General features: G+C 45.5%; 1 long non-coding RNA gene across 3 annotated transcripts in view; it reads right to left on the bottom strand.

Annotated features, from left to right (window-relative positions):
• Positions 1 to 12545, bottom strand: part of LOC141086565 (uncharacterized) — a 113177-nt gene that overhangs the window by 12748 nt on the left and 87884 nt on the right. Inside the window, exon 1 of one of the 3 annotated variants that reach the window (XR_012231610.1) lies at positions 7460 to 7696. The exons of the other annotated variants lie outside the window; for them this stretch is intronic. This is a non-coding gene — a long non-coding RNA (uncharacterized lncRNA). Of the gene's footprint in view, positions 1 to 7459; positions 7697 to 12545 lie in introns of those variants that run through there. 3 annotated transcript variants of the gene reach the window in all.

The raw sequence follows: 12545 nt of genomic DNA on the forward strand, positions 1-12545 counted from the left end.
CCAACATATGGGGTATCAGCGTACTCAGGAAAAATTGCACAACAACTTTGGGGGTCTAATTTCTCCTGGTACCCTTGGGAAAATAAAAAATTGGGGGCTAAAAAAATATTTTTGTGGAAAAATTTTTTTTTTTAATTTTCACGTCTCTACGTTATAAACTTCTGTGAAGCACTTGGGGGTCCAAAGTGCTCACCAGGCATCTAGATAAGTTACTTGGGAGGTCTAGTTTCCAAAATGGGGTCACTTGTGGGGGGTTTCTATTGTTTAGGCACATCAGGGGCTCTGCAAACGTAATGACGACCGCAGACCATTCCATCAAAGTCTGCATTTCAAAACGCCACTACTTCCATTCCGAGCCCTTACGTGTGCCCAAACAATAGTCCCCCCCCCATATATGGGGCACCAGCGTACTCAGGACAAACTGTACAACAACTTTTGGGGTCCAATTTATCCTGCTACCCTTGTGAAAAAAAAAATTGCTGGCTAAAAATCATTTTTTTTGAGGAAAAAAAAATATTTTTTATTTTCACGTCTCTGCGTTATAAACTTCTGTGAAGCACTTGGGGGTTCAAGGTGCTCACCACACATCTAGATAAGTTCCTTAGGGGGTCTAGTTTCCAAAATGGGGTCACTTGTGGGGGGGTTCCACAGTTTAGGTACATCAGGGGTTCTGCAAATGTAACATGATGCCCGCAGACCATTCCATCAAAGTCAGCATTTCATAATGTCACTACTTCCCTTCCGAGCCCCGACGTGTACCCAAACAGTGGTCATCCCCCCCACATATGGGGTATCAGCGTACTCAGAACAAACTGGACAACTACTTTTGGGGTCCAATTTATCCTGCTACCCTTGTGAAAAAAAAAATTGCTAGCTAAAAATCATTTTTTTTGAGGAAAAAAAATCTTTTTTATTTTCACGGCTCTGCGTTATAAACTTCTGTGAAGCGCTTGGGGGTTCAACGTGCTCACCACACATCTAGATAAGTTCCTTGGGGGGTCTAGTCTCCAAAATGGGGTCACTTGTGGGGGGTTCCACAGTTTAGGTACATCAGGGGCTCTGCAAATGTAACATGACACCCGCAGACCATTCCATCAAAGTCAGCATTTCAAAATGTCACTACTTCCCTTCCGAGCCCCGACGTGTGCCCAAACAGTGGTTTCCCCCCATATGTGGGGTACCAGCGTACTCAGGACAAACTGGACAACAAATTTTGGGGTCTAATTTATCCTGGTACCCTTGTGAAAATAAAAAATTGCGCAGTAAAAAATAATTTTTTGAGGGAAAAATTTTTTTTTTTATTTTCACGGCTCTGCGTCTTAAACTTTTGTGAAGCACTTGAGGGTTCAAGGTGCTCACTACACATCTAGATAAGTTCCTTAGGGGGTCTAGTTTCCAAAATGGGGTCATTTGTGGGGGAGCTCCAATGTTTAGGCACACAGGGGCTCTCCAAACACAACATGGTGTCCCCTAACGATTGGAAGTAATTTGCATTTCAAAAAGTCAAATGGCGCTCCTTCCCTTCTGAGCCCTGCCGTGTGCCCAAACAGTGGTTCCCCCCCACATATGGGGTACCAGCGTACTCAGGACAAACTGGACAACAAGATTTGTGGTCCAGATTCTCCTGTTATCCTTGTGAAAATTAAAAATAGTGTGCTAAAAATCATTTTTGAGGAAAAAAAAATATTTTTTATTTTCACTGCTCTGTGTTATAAACTTTTGTGAAGCACTTGGGGGTTCAAAGTGCTCCCTACACATCTAGATAAGTTCCTTAGGGGGTCTAGTTTCCAAAATGGGGTCACTTGTGGGGGAGCTCCAATGTTTAGGTGCACAGGGGCTCTCCAAATGCGACATGGTGTCCGATAACGATTGGAGCTAATTTTCCATTCAAAAAGTCAAATGGTGCTCCTTGCCTTCCGGGCCATGCCGTGAACCCAAACAGTGGTTTATGACCACATATGAGGTATCTGTGCACTCAGGAGAAATTGCTCAACAAATTTTAGGATCCATTTTATCCTGTTGCCCATGTGAAAATGAAAAAACTGAGGCTAAATGAAAATTTTTGTGAAAAAAAAGTATTTTTTTTTTTTACAGATCAATTTGTGAAGTACCTGGGGGTTCAAAGTGATCACTATGCATCTAGATAAGTTCCTTGGGGGGTCTAGTTTCCAAAATGGGGTCACTTGTGGAGGAGCTCCAATGTTTATGCACACAGGGGCTCTCCAAACACGACATGGCAACCACTAAATATTCCAGCATATTTTCCATTCAAAAAGTCAAATGGCGCTCCTTCCCTTCTGAGCTGTTCCGTGCGCCCAAACAGTGGTTTATGACCACATATGAGGTATCGTTGTACTCAGGAGAAATTGCCCAACAAATTTTAGGATCCATTTTATCCTGTTTCCCATGTGAAAATGAAAAAATTGATGCTAAAAGAAAATGTTTGTTGGAAAAATTAAAATGTCCATTTTTTCTTTCCACATTGCTTTAGTTCCTGTGAAACACCTGAAGGGTTAATAATCTTCTTGAATGTAGTTTTGAGTAGCTTGAGGGGTGCAGTTTTTAGAATGGTGTAACTTTTGGGTATTTTCTGCCATATAGACCCCTCAAAGTGACTTCAAATGTGAGGTGGTCCCTAAAAAAATGGTTTTGTAAATTGTATTGTAAAAATGAGAAATCGCTGGTCAACTTTTAACCCTTATAACTTCCTAACAAAAAAATATTTTGTTTCCAAAATTGTGCTGATGTAAAGTAGACATATGGGAAATGTTATTTATTAACTATTTTGTGTCACATAACTCTCTGGTTTAACAGAATAAAAATTCAAAATTTGAAAATTGCAAAATTTTCTAAATTTTCACCAAATTTCTGATTTTTTGACAAATAAACGCAAAAATTATCAACCTAAATTTACCACTATCATGAATCCCAATATGTCACAAACAAACAATCTCAGAATCGCTAGGATCCGTTGAAGCGTTCCTGAGTTATTACCTCATAAAGGGACACTGGTCAGAATTGCAAAAAATGGCCTGGTCATTAAGGTCAAAATAGGCTTAGTCATGAAGGGGTTAAAAGTTATCAACTACTGAGGACTCTCAATCCTGAATATTTATAAAATACTAAGCATTAATTATTAAGACATTAAAGGCAATCATTCTTGGGTGATATAGACCAGGGGCGTAACTAGAACTGATTGGGCCCCATAGCAAACTTTTAAACGGGGCCCCCTCAAAGACACACCCCCTTCAAGATACACACCCTTCTAGACGCACCCCCTTCTAGACGCACCATCTTACCGATAATGCATACTAGAGTTGGCTGAGTGGCTGGCCTGGCATTAATTAAGCTGAGACAGTGAGGGCTGCCTGCTTTCCTCCGCGCAAACCGACCTCCAGGAACTACATTTCCCAGAGGTCCATGCGGCAGGCAGCTCTGCAAAGAGCTAATAGACAGCGAGGGCTCAGGGAAGGGGCGGGACTGAACTAGTCTGAAGCAATACACTGGCTGCAAGCAGGGAGGCGGGCCCAATATGTGCTTCGCTCCGCACACCAGGCACAGAAATTCAGCGTAGGCTGCAAAATCATAGTGTACATTTTTTTCCACCGGGGCCCCGGATCCCCTACACTACACGCACCGGGCCGGCGGGCCCCCAAGACAGCGTTGGCCACAGCACCCGCCAGAGCGCCGCAGTAATGCACCGTATATACTCGTGTATAAGCCGACCCTTGTATAAGCCGACCCCCCCTAATTTTGTCACAAAAAACTGGGAAAACTTACTGACTCGCGTATAAGCCTAGCGTGGAAAATGCCGAAGCTACTGGTAAATTTCAAAAATAAAATGGGTCCCATAAGATGCTCCATAAAGTTCATGATGGGTTTCATAAGATGCTCCATACAAAAATATGCCTAATAATGCTGCATAGTGAATAATGGTGGCCCTATAACATGCTCCATAATAACATATGCCCCATATAATGCTGCAGTGATTGGTGGCCCCTTATAATGCTGCACAGTGATTGGTGGCCCCTTGAAATGCTGCACAGTGATTAGTGGCCCCTTGTAATGCTGCACAGTGATTAGTGGCCCCTTGTAATGCTGCAGTGATTAGTGGCCCCTTGTAATGCTGCACAGTGATTGGTGGCCCCTTGTAATGCTGCACAGTGATTATTGGCCCCTTGTAATGCAGTGATTGGTGGCCCCTTGTAATGCTGCACAGTGACTGGTGGCCCCTTGTAATGCTGCAGTGATTAGTGGCCCCTTGAAATGCTGCACAGTGATTATTGGCCCCTTGTAATGCTGCAGTGAATAGTGGCCCCTTGTAATGCTGCACAGTGATTGGTGGCCCCTTGTAATGCTGCAGTGATAAGTGGCCCCTTGTAATGCTGCACAGTGATTAGTGGCCCCTAGTAATTTTGCACAGTGATTATTAGCCCCTTGTAATGCTGCAGTGATTAGTGGCCCCTTATAATGCTGCACAGTGATTAGTGGCCCCTTGTAATGCTGCACAGCGATTATTGGCACCTTGTAATGCTGCAGTGATTAGTGGCCCCTTGTAATGCTGCAGTGATTAGTGGCCCCTTATAATGCTGCACAGTGATTAGTGGCCCCTTGTAATGCTGCACAGTGATTATTGGCCCCTTGTAATGCTGCACAGTGATTAGTGGCCCCTTGTAATGCTGCACAGTGATTAGTGGCCCTTGTAATGCTGCACAGTGATTAGTGGCCCCTTGTAATGCTGCACAGTGATTAGTGGCCCCTTGTAATGCTGCAGTGATTAGTGGCCCCTTGTAATGCTGCACTGTGATTAATGGCCCCTTGTAATGCTGCACAGTGATTAGTGGCCCCTCTTTATGCTGCACAGTGATTAGTAGCCCCTTGTAATGCTGCACAGTGATTAGTGGCCCCTTACAATGCTGCACGGTCATTAGTGGCCCCTTACAATGCTGCTGCCGCTGCCTCAATTAAAGAAGAAAAAAACCTATATACTCACCTCGTCTCTGCAGCTGCAGCTGCTGCTCCTCAGCGTTGCCGGCCCTGCACAGTGACTGTTCAGGCAGAGGGCGCCTGCTAATTACATCATGGTGCCCTCTGACCTGAACGTCACTGCCAGAGGAAGCAAGACAGCAGAGGGACGCGCAGCGGTGGAACAGGGGACAGGTGAATATGGCTCCCTCCGTTATACTCACCTCTCCTAGCATGTGTCTTGCAGCCCCCCGTGCTTATTCCATCTCAGCACTGCTCTTCCTGCTTTCAGTGTCCACGTGGTGCCGCTCAATACATATGCGAATATGTAATGAACCACAATTACATATGCGCATATGTAATGAGCGGCCGCTGAAAGCAGGACAAACAGTGCTGAGAAGATGGACTAAGCAGGGGGGGGCTGCAAGAGACATGCAGGAGAGGTGAGTATGTACTTAATTGCACTACCCGGGTAGCGCCGATCGGAGCCGGGGACCCGGGCACCTATATAGGCCGGGCCCCAAAGCAACCGCTTCGGCTGCTACCCCGGTAGTTACTCCAGTGATATAGACACTGGTCCAGCCAGGATGTCTTGCAGTGTCCTTGTAATTGGAGCAGAACTCCAGGTCTGAGGTAGTCCTTATTTGAAGAAGGTTCATGTAAAACCAAGAGAGAGCACCTTAAGAGGCGCAAACTATTTACAGGAAAGTTTGTGAATCATTTCAAGTTCATGATCACTGTAGTTTTGTATAAAAGGGGAAAACTGATGCCCAAAACTAGGCAAAAACTGGCAACAAGATAAACAATGGGGCACAACGGTGCCAATACCCTCCTGGGTAACAGTTCAGTTACTGGTAAATGTTCTTTTACTGGTGGTCCCCTCCTGGGGTGGTGGAAGTAGTTTTCCTCTGCTTCCACCCGTGTGGGGTCTTGGTCTCCCGCAGGCAGAACATTGTTCACGCCAATCGGGGTTTTGCTGTCCACCCACACATACCCATCCATCTGGACCTGTTGAGACAGGGGCAATGAGATGGAGTTGATATGGTGGAGGCCTTCACTTTCCTTACATACTTAATTCCTTTCGGGGTTTCTTTCTTAATCCAACAACATTCCATTTGCATTTCTTTAGCTGCTTCTGCCCAAGCCCTTGCTTGTGGAACCAACTTATTGTCAGTGATCCACGCCATACTTGTTGCTAGAGCTGACTCCCAGAGGGAGGAATCTAGTGGCTCACTCTCCATCCCTAAACCTTTCAACAACTTACATGAATCCTTCACAGCAAACTTTCCTTTTCTCAACTATCTCCTGTGCTGTACAACCCTCCTGGTGCTCTGAGCTCTCTGTGTTACACTTTCCTGCCTGTGTTTTCTATCTTCTCTCTCTCTCTGTCTCTCTCGTTCTCTGGTTGATGCCTACTTTTCTCTGTACTTGCGATATTATTTTGTGCCCACCACTCTTGGCCCCTCAAAACTGGCTGTCTATAGCGCCCGTTTTTGTCCACACTTTTCGTAACCAGAGCTGTGATCCCCAGCTGAGGCGTGCAGGCCGTTTTCCTGCTATGTGTCCTCACTTGTCAGAACCAGAGCTGTCTTTATTACAGCTGAGGTAGTGGACCGTTGTTACCTCTGGAATTATGATTAAGTGCTTTGGCCAACGTGACTACCCTGGGTCACTTCGCTACTTAATCCTTGTTGTGGCCTCTCAGCGAGAAATGGCACAGTCTCAAAGTTGAGCCTAGTATACTCAGCAATTCTATATATCAACCAGAGAGCAAACCCTGTTAACCACAGGCAGGCTAATATGACCCAAACTCTCTCAAGATCTTCTAGCACCAAGTAGGAGTGGCTGGTTTTGCACAAGACAAGACAAGACAGGGGGTAAACAAACTTACTCCGTAAAAGACACAATTCTTTCAGGCACAATGCACGTATTTCGCAGAATTTTCACCACAATTGCTCAACTTGCAGTCTCCCCAAATATTTGCTGGACTGTTGCAAACCATAGGCCACCTGAAGACACGGACAGGACAAGCCCGACTACTTGCTTCCAGTCTTTCTGCGTAGCTTCAATCAACAGCAGCACAATATTATAGTTTCAGCTTATCTCATCCTTTCACGTGTGACTATGTGCTTTCACTTTCTAATGTTCCTTTACTATATCCTTGGTGCCAATTGACCAAAGGATCATACTGTTGGCACACCTAGTCGGACTCCCTTATTGCACTCAGGATTTGTATGTTTAAATCCTTATAACGTACACACGGTCATTCAGTTCATTCAAGGAGTCTCATGTGTCAATCACTTTCATGCACACACAGTTTGCACTTCAACATATAACAAAGTGGTTAACCATTCCAATATACTGTTATTATATGGTTCTTGTCAAATAATATGAGCTGGCAATGTAAGAAGACGGCTATAGCATACCCAGGATCCGGTCTGCAGACTGTGAGACAGATGGAGACACAGAGTTTGTAAGAAATAAAGTTTCTTACCTTCACCAGTGATATAGTCTGTGTGTCCTTCAGTCCTCAGTGCGTTGCCGGGTCTCGGATATTAGGTGTCCTCTGTTTCACCAGCCCACCCAGGGACGCCTAATGATGGGTTTGGGTGGGCCTCTTGGGACCCTTCTAGTATGTTGGAATGGTTCCGGATCAGATATGCTTCGATCGGAGCAGAATGAGACGATATGAACACAGGAGAAGTATCTCTGGGTGCAAAATCATCTGAAGGTTTACTGCAACTGGTCCGGCTTATATCCACTGCCAGACTGGGCGTACACATTACATCATTACATCATATCAGAATTGGATAGTAATTATTAATTATGGTGAAATGTCCTAAAATACATGAGTAAGCTGGTAAACATACAGAAAACCATTTTCTTATCAGGTGACTCTGATCTTAGACGTGGACGAGAGTCTAAAGTCTAATCTTCATCTTTAGCCACCATAGTTGCTAAGCCTTTATCTAATTAATTATATTCTAACTGTCATTAGCTACCTCAATCAATACTGTGCTAAGTGACTTTGCGTGTTTATCAGTTATCAGGTTGTGTTGACCCAAAGAAATGTACAACTTATCTAATATGTTCTAATATGTTCAAAGTCTTACTGTAAGCAAATGTCATCTTGACTCAATAAGTACTATTTCAATATAATTCTAGCTATGAGAGTCATAGTGTTTAAGAGATATTCTTAAAGGGTCTCTAAGTGTGTGTTAGAAGGGTCCCTGGTAAGCATGGCACCCTATTCCTCATCCTGGTATGCATGGTCTCCTCACCCCCCCAATCCTGGTATGCATGGTCCTCTCACCCCCCTATCCTGGTATGCATGGTCCTCTCACTCCTGTATCCTGGTACACAAGGTTCTCTCACCACTCTATCCTGGTATGCATGGTCCTCTCACCCCCTCTATCTTGGTATGCATGGTCCTCTCACTCCCCAATCCTGGTATGCATGGTCCCATCACCCCCCAATCCTGGTATGCATGCTACCCCTCACCCCTCATTCCTGGTATGCATGGTCCCCTCACCCCCCAATCCTGGTTTTCATGGTCCCCTCACCCCCCTTTTTAGTGGTATGCCTGGTTCCCTCACCCCGCTTTTGTGGTATGCATGGTCCCCTCACCCCCCTTTTGTGGTATGCATGGTCCCCTCACTCCCCCTTTCGTGGTATACATGGTCCCCTCACTCCCCTTTCGTGGTATGCATGGTTCTCTCACTCCCCTTTCGCGGTATGCATGGTCACCTCACCCTCCTTTCGTGGTATGCATGGTCCCCTCACCCCCCTTTCGTAGTGTACATGGTCCCCTCACCCTCCTTTCATGGTATGCATGGTCCCCTCACCGTCCTTTCATGGTATGCATGGTCCCCTCACCCTCCTTTCGTGGTATGCATGGTCCCCTCACCCCCCTTTCGTGGTATGCATGGTCCCCTCACCCCCCTTTCGTGGTATGCATGGTCCCCTCACCCCCCTTTCGTGGTATGCATGGTCCCCTCACTCCCCTTTCGTGGTATGCATGGTCCCCTCAATCCCCTTTCGTGGTATGCATGGTCCCCTCACTCCCCTTTCGTGGTATGCATGGTCCCCTCAATCCCCTTTCGTGGTATGCATGGTCCCCTCACTCCCCTTTCATGGTATGCATGGTCCCCTCACCCCCCAATACAAGTATGCATGGTCCCCCTCACCCCCCAATACAAGTATGCATGGTTCCCTCACTCCCCCAATACAAGTATGCATGGTCCCCCTCACCCCTACTAAACTATACACATACAAAAAAAAACATTTATACTCACCCTTCTTTCCTGTGCTCCAGCGCTGTCATGTTCTGCTGGAGGCCGGGGGAGGAGTCTGGCGCTGGAGTACGTGCATGCCCATAGTGCTGTCTGGCGCCATATTGCTGAAGACACACCGCAAATGTGTCTTCAGTAAAATGGCGTTGGATCGCGCTATGCGCATGCGCGATTCCGGCCGCACTCCTGCCCCGGTCTCCAGCCGAAGAGAAGCGCCGCGGCAACGCTCCTCCTGGTCAGGTAAGTATGTAAGTATGGCGCCCGAGATTGCGGTATGTACGCATACCGCCATCTCCGGGCGCCATACAGACTCCTCACCGCTGGATGCCTCATTCTGTCTGGAGCCAGACTGCGCAGGCGTGTCGCGCTTGCGCAGTCTATAAAGGCTTCGGACAGAGTGATGCTTAGCCAGTTATATTATAGATTTTTAAAAATCTTATCATCAGGGGATTCTTTCATTTACAAGACACTTTTCTCCTTGCCTCCCTAAGTCACCATCTACTCTGAAGAAAACTGCATAGAGTCAGCTGCAGATTCAGGGAGCTGGCTGTCAGAAAATGCCAGACTCTTCATAGAGAAGGAAGAGGTGGTTTATTACCTCTGCCTGACTTCTGTATACACAGTACTCAATGAGACATGTACATAAAGTACAGGAAGTACTAATCATCTTTCTACTAATGGCGATTACTCCTCCTGTCCCAGCAATCATATGACTAGTGGGTTTCAGGAGGTTGTAAGTAGAGTTCAGCGAGTATCTTTGGTTCCCTGCTTATTCGGCAAGCTGTAGCACTATAAGCTATAGCTTACACTATGGCTGGTCCGAACAATAAAAGCAACTGTTACCACCCACCTTTCATGTCTCGCCTTTTTCCTTATAGATTGTAAGCTTGTGAGCAGGGCCCTCATTCCTCTTGATATCTGTTTTGATCTATGTGATTATTGGTATGCTTGTCTATCATCTGTACAAGTCCACTCTAAAATGTAAAGTGCTGCGGAAAATGTCGGCGCTATAGAAATATTATTATTTTTATGTCACCAATGGGTGAGAATATTTCGGGCATGAAGTGGTTAATTTAGCCTCAATATACTCTGTGGAGCTCTATAAAACATTAAGGGTATGTGCACACGTTGCAGACTAGTCTGCGGAATTTTCTGCACAAAATCCGCATCTCTTGGCAGGTGAAAACGCTTGCTGATTTCCTGCGGATTGTAATGCATTTTGGTTGTGCGGATACTGGATCTGGACATTTTCTCCCTTGTGGTTGTGGAGGAGAGAGAGAACACACTGCTGCGGAACCCCAAAAAGAATTGACATGCTGTGGAAAAAAAGCAGCTGCAAATCCGCGCGGATTGTTCCGCAGCATGTGCACAGCGGTTCTTCATTTACCGTAGACTAACATTGCCTGTGCACTACATTGCAGATTTGAAACCGGCAAAAACTGCTGCGGATCCGCATCAAAATCCGCAATGTGTGCACATACCCTTACAGGTATTACATGTATAGTGAACACGTGAATGATCTAGTCAAAGTGTCACAAAGAAGGGATCCAGAAGGGGGCTGGAGGGGGCACAGCCTAAAGGAAGCCCCCCATGACTGCAATGGGCGGGTAGGTTTTTGAATTTGTTTTGGCCGGGCAATAATGGTTGGCTGGGATGGGCCAGGGGAGGGGTTTGGGGGGGAGGGGTTTGGGGTGGGGGGGGCAGCCTGGTCAGGGAAAAGTGCGGGAAAGCCACACTTCACCAACGAATCTGAAGGAGAGAAGACCCACCCACCCTCCCTTTTTTAGGCAGCAGGATTGAATTAAAGGTGTTAGGGGATTTTTGTAATTGATAAAAAAAAAAAAAAAAAGAGGAAAAAGTAGCAGAGGCATTTTGGTGGGAATCTATGCGAGGCGCTGCTTGTTGCTGTCGTCACAGTGGCTAAGGGGCGGGGGGTGGGGTTCTTGGAGTTGACGGTGATTGGTCGGGGAAGGAGTTGGATGTAATATTCCCGACAGTTTTAAAAAATGGTATGGGGGATCTGGCTTTTTGGTTATGGGCTCTGGACGGGGTTTTTACCTCGGGAGCTCTGGTGGTGAGTCTCCCGGAACGGGAGTTACGGTGCCCTTGAGCTGGGTTGGACGGCTGGGGGTAACATGGTGGTTTAGTTTTTGGTCTTGGGCCAAAAAGGTTTTTTATAGCCAGATCTTTTAGCTCCAAGAACCCTCCCCTCATATTATTTGTATTTAATATTTGGATGTTTATTGTTAATATTTGATTGTTTGTTAATAAATTGGCCGCTGTGGCCATAATTATCCAAAGGAAAAGTGGTAGTCTGTGTTACTTTAAGAATATGGGATACTAGGAGTCGGGGTGGTTTTTGGGAGAAGAGAGAAAAACTGGATTCGCCATATGCGGTCATGTGCATATGAGCTTACAATCTATACAGAATAATGGATAATTTTATAGACTATGTACATATTAGTGAACACATGTTTTTACAGCTTAATTATAGTCTTTAACAGAGAGATATGTAGGCATAAATATATGTAAAGTGGAGCTGGACAACATATATTAAGGGCTACGTTACTATGCCTTAAGTGCAGGTGAACGTTCTTGAACCAGTAGTCAAATAGCACAAATGTCAACCCTTCAATCAGATAATGGTGCTGCGGGTTTCTTAGTATAAGCTCTTAAAGGGTTTTCATCAGTGGTGCAGAATTAAATGCTGATTTAAGTGCTGGTTCTGATTTCTTGTGATCTCTGAATGTTCTCCTGAAGAGTCTACCATCTATAGGTAAGGATGCAAATAACACATATTGTACCCACTTTATTTATCTACAGTATATGGCACGACTATCTAATCCTTCTGTGTTTGCAATTTAAAGTACCTTCCATCAAAATTACTGTAAAAAAAAAGTAAAGAATATATTGAGGGAAGCAGTGGGAATAAGAAAAGAACAAAGCCTGTCCACTTGTGACCTGGTGATAGCTCGCCTTTAATTAAGTATGGTGTACATGTAACAAGGTGGCATGAGATGGTAGTCATGGGTGAGTCTACTAAGTCACAGTCAGTGAGCACCCCGCCACCTTGCACATGAAACGACAGGTGAAGTCCGAGTCCTGCAGTACAGTCAGTTACCTTCAGCTCCCAGTCCCTCAAGTTGCAGGGGACGAAGTTTCAGGAAAACACCACAATCCAAAGTTCTGTTCCAACGGCAAAATTTTACTGAACACGGTGCAAAAAATGCAAGGCTTGCAGATCTGTCCCTGCGGCTTCAGAATACTGCACAACACTAGCTCCTCTGT

This window comes from Dendrobates tinctorius, unplaced genomic scaffold, assembly GCF_039654945.1.
Source record: "Dendrobates tinctorius isolate UK_male_01 unplaced genomic scaffold, ASM3965494v1 ptg000032l, whole genome shotgun sequence".
Taxonomy (NCBI): Eukaryota; Metazoa; Chordata; class Amphibia; order Anura; family Dendrobatidae; genus Dendrobates; species Dendrobates tinctorius.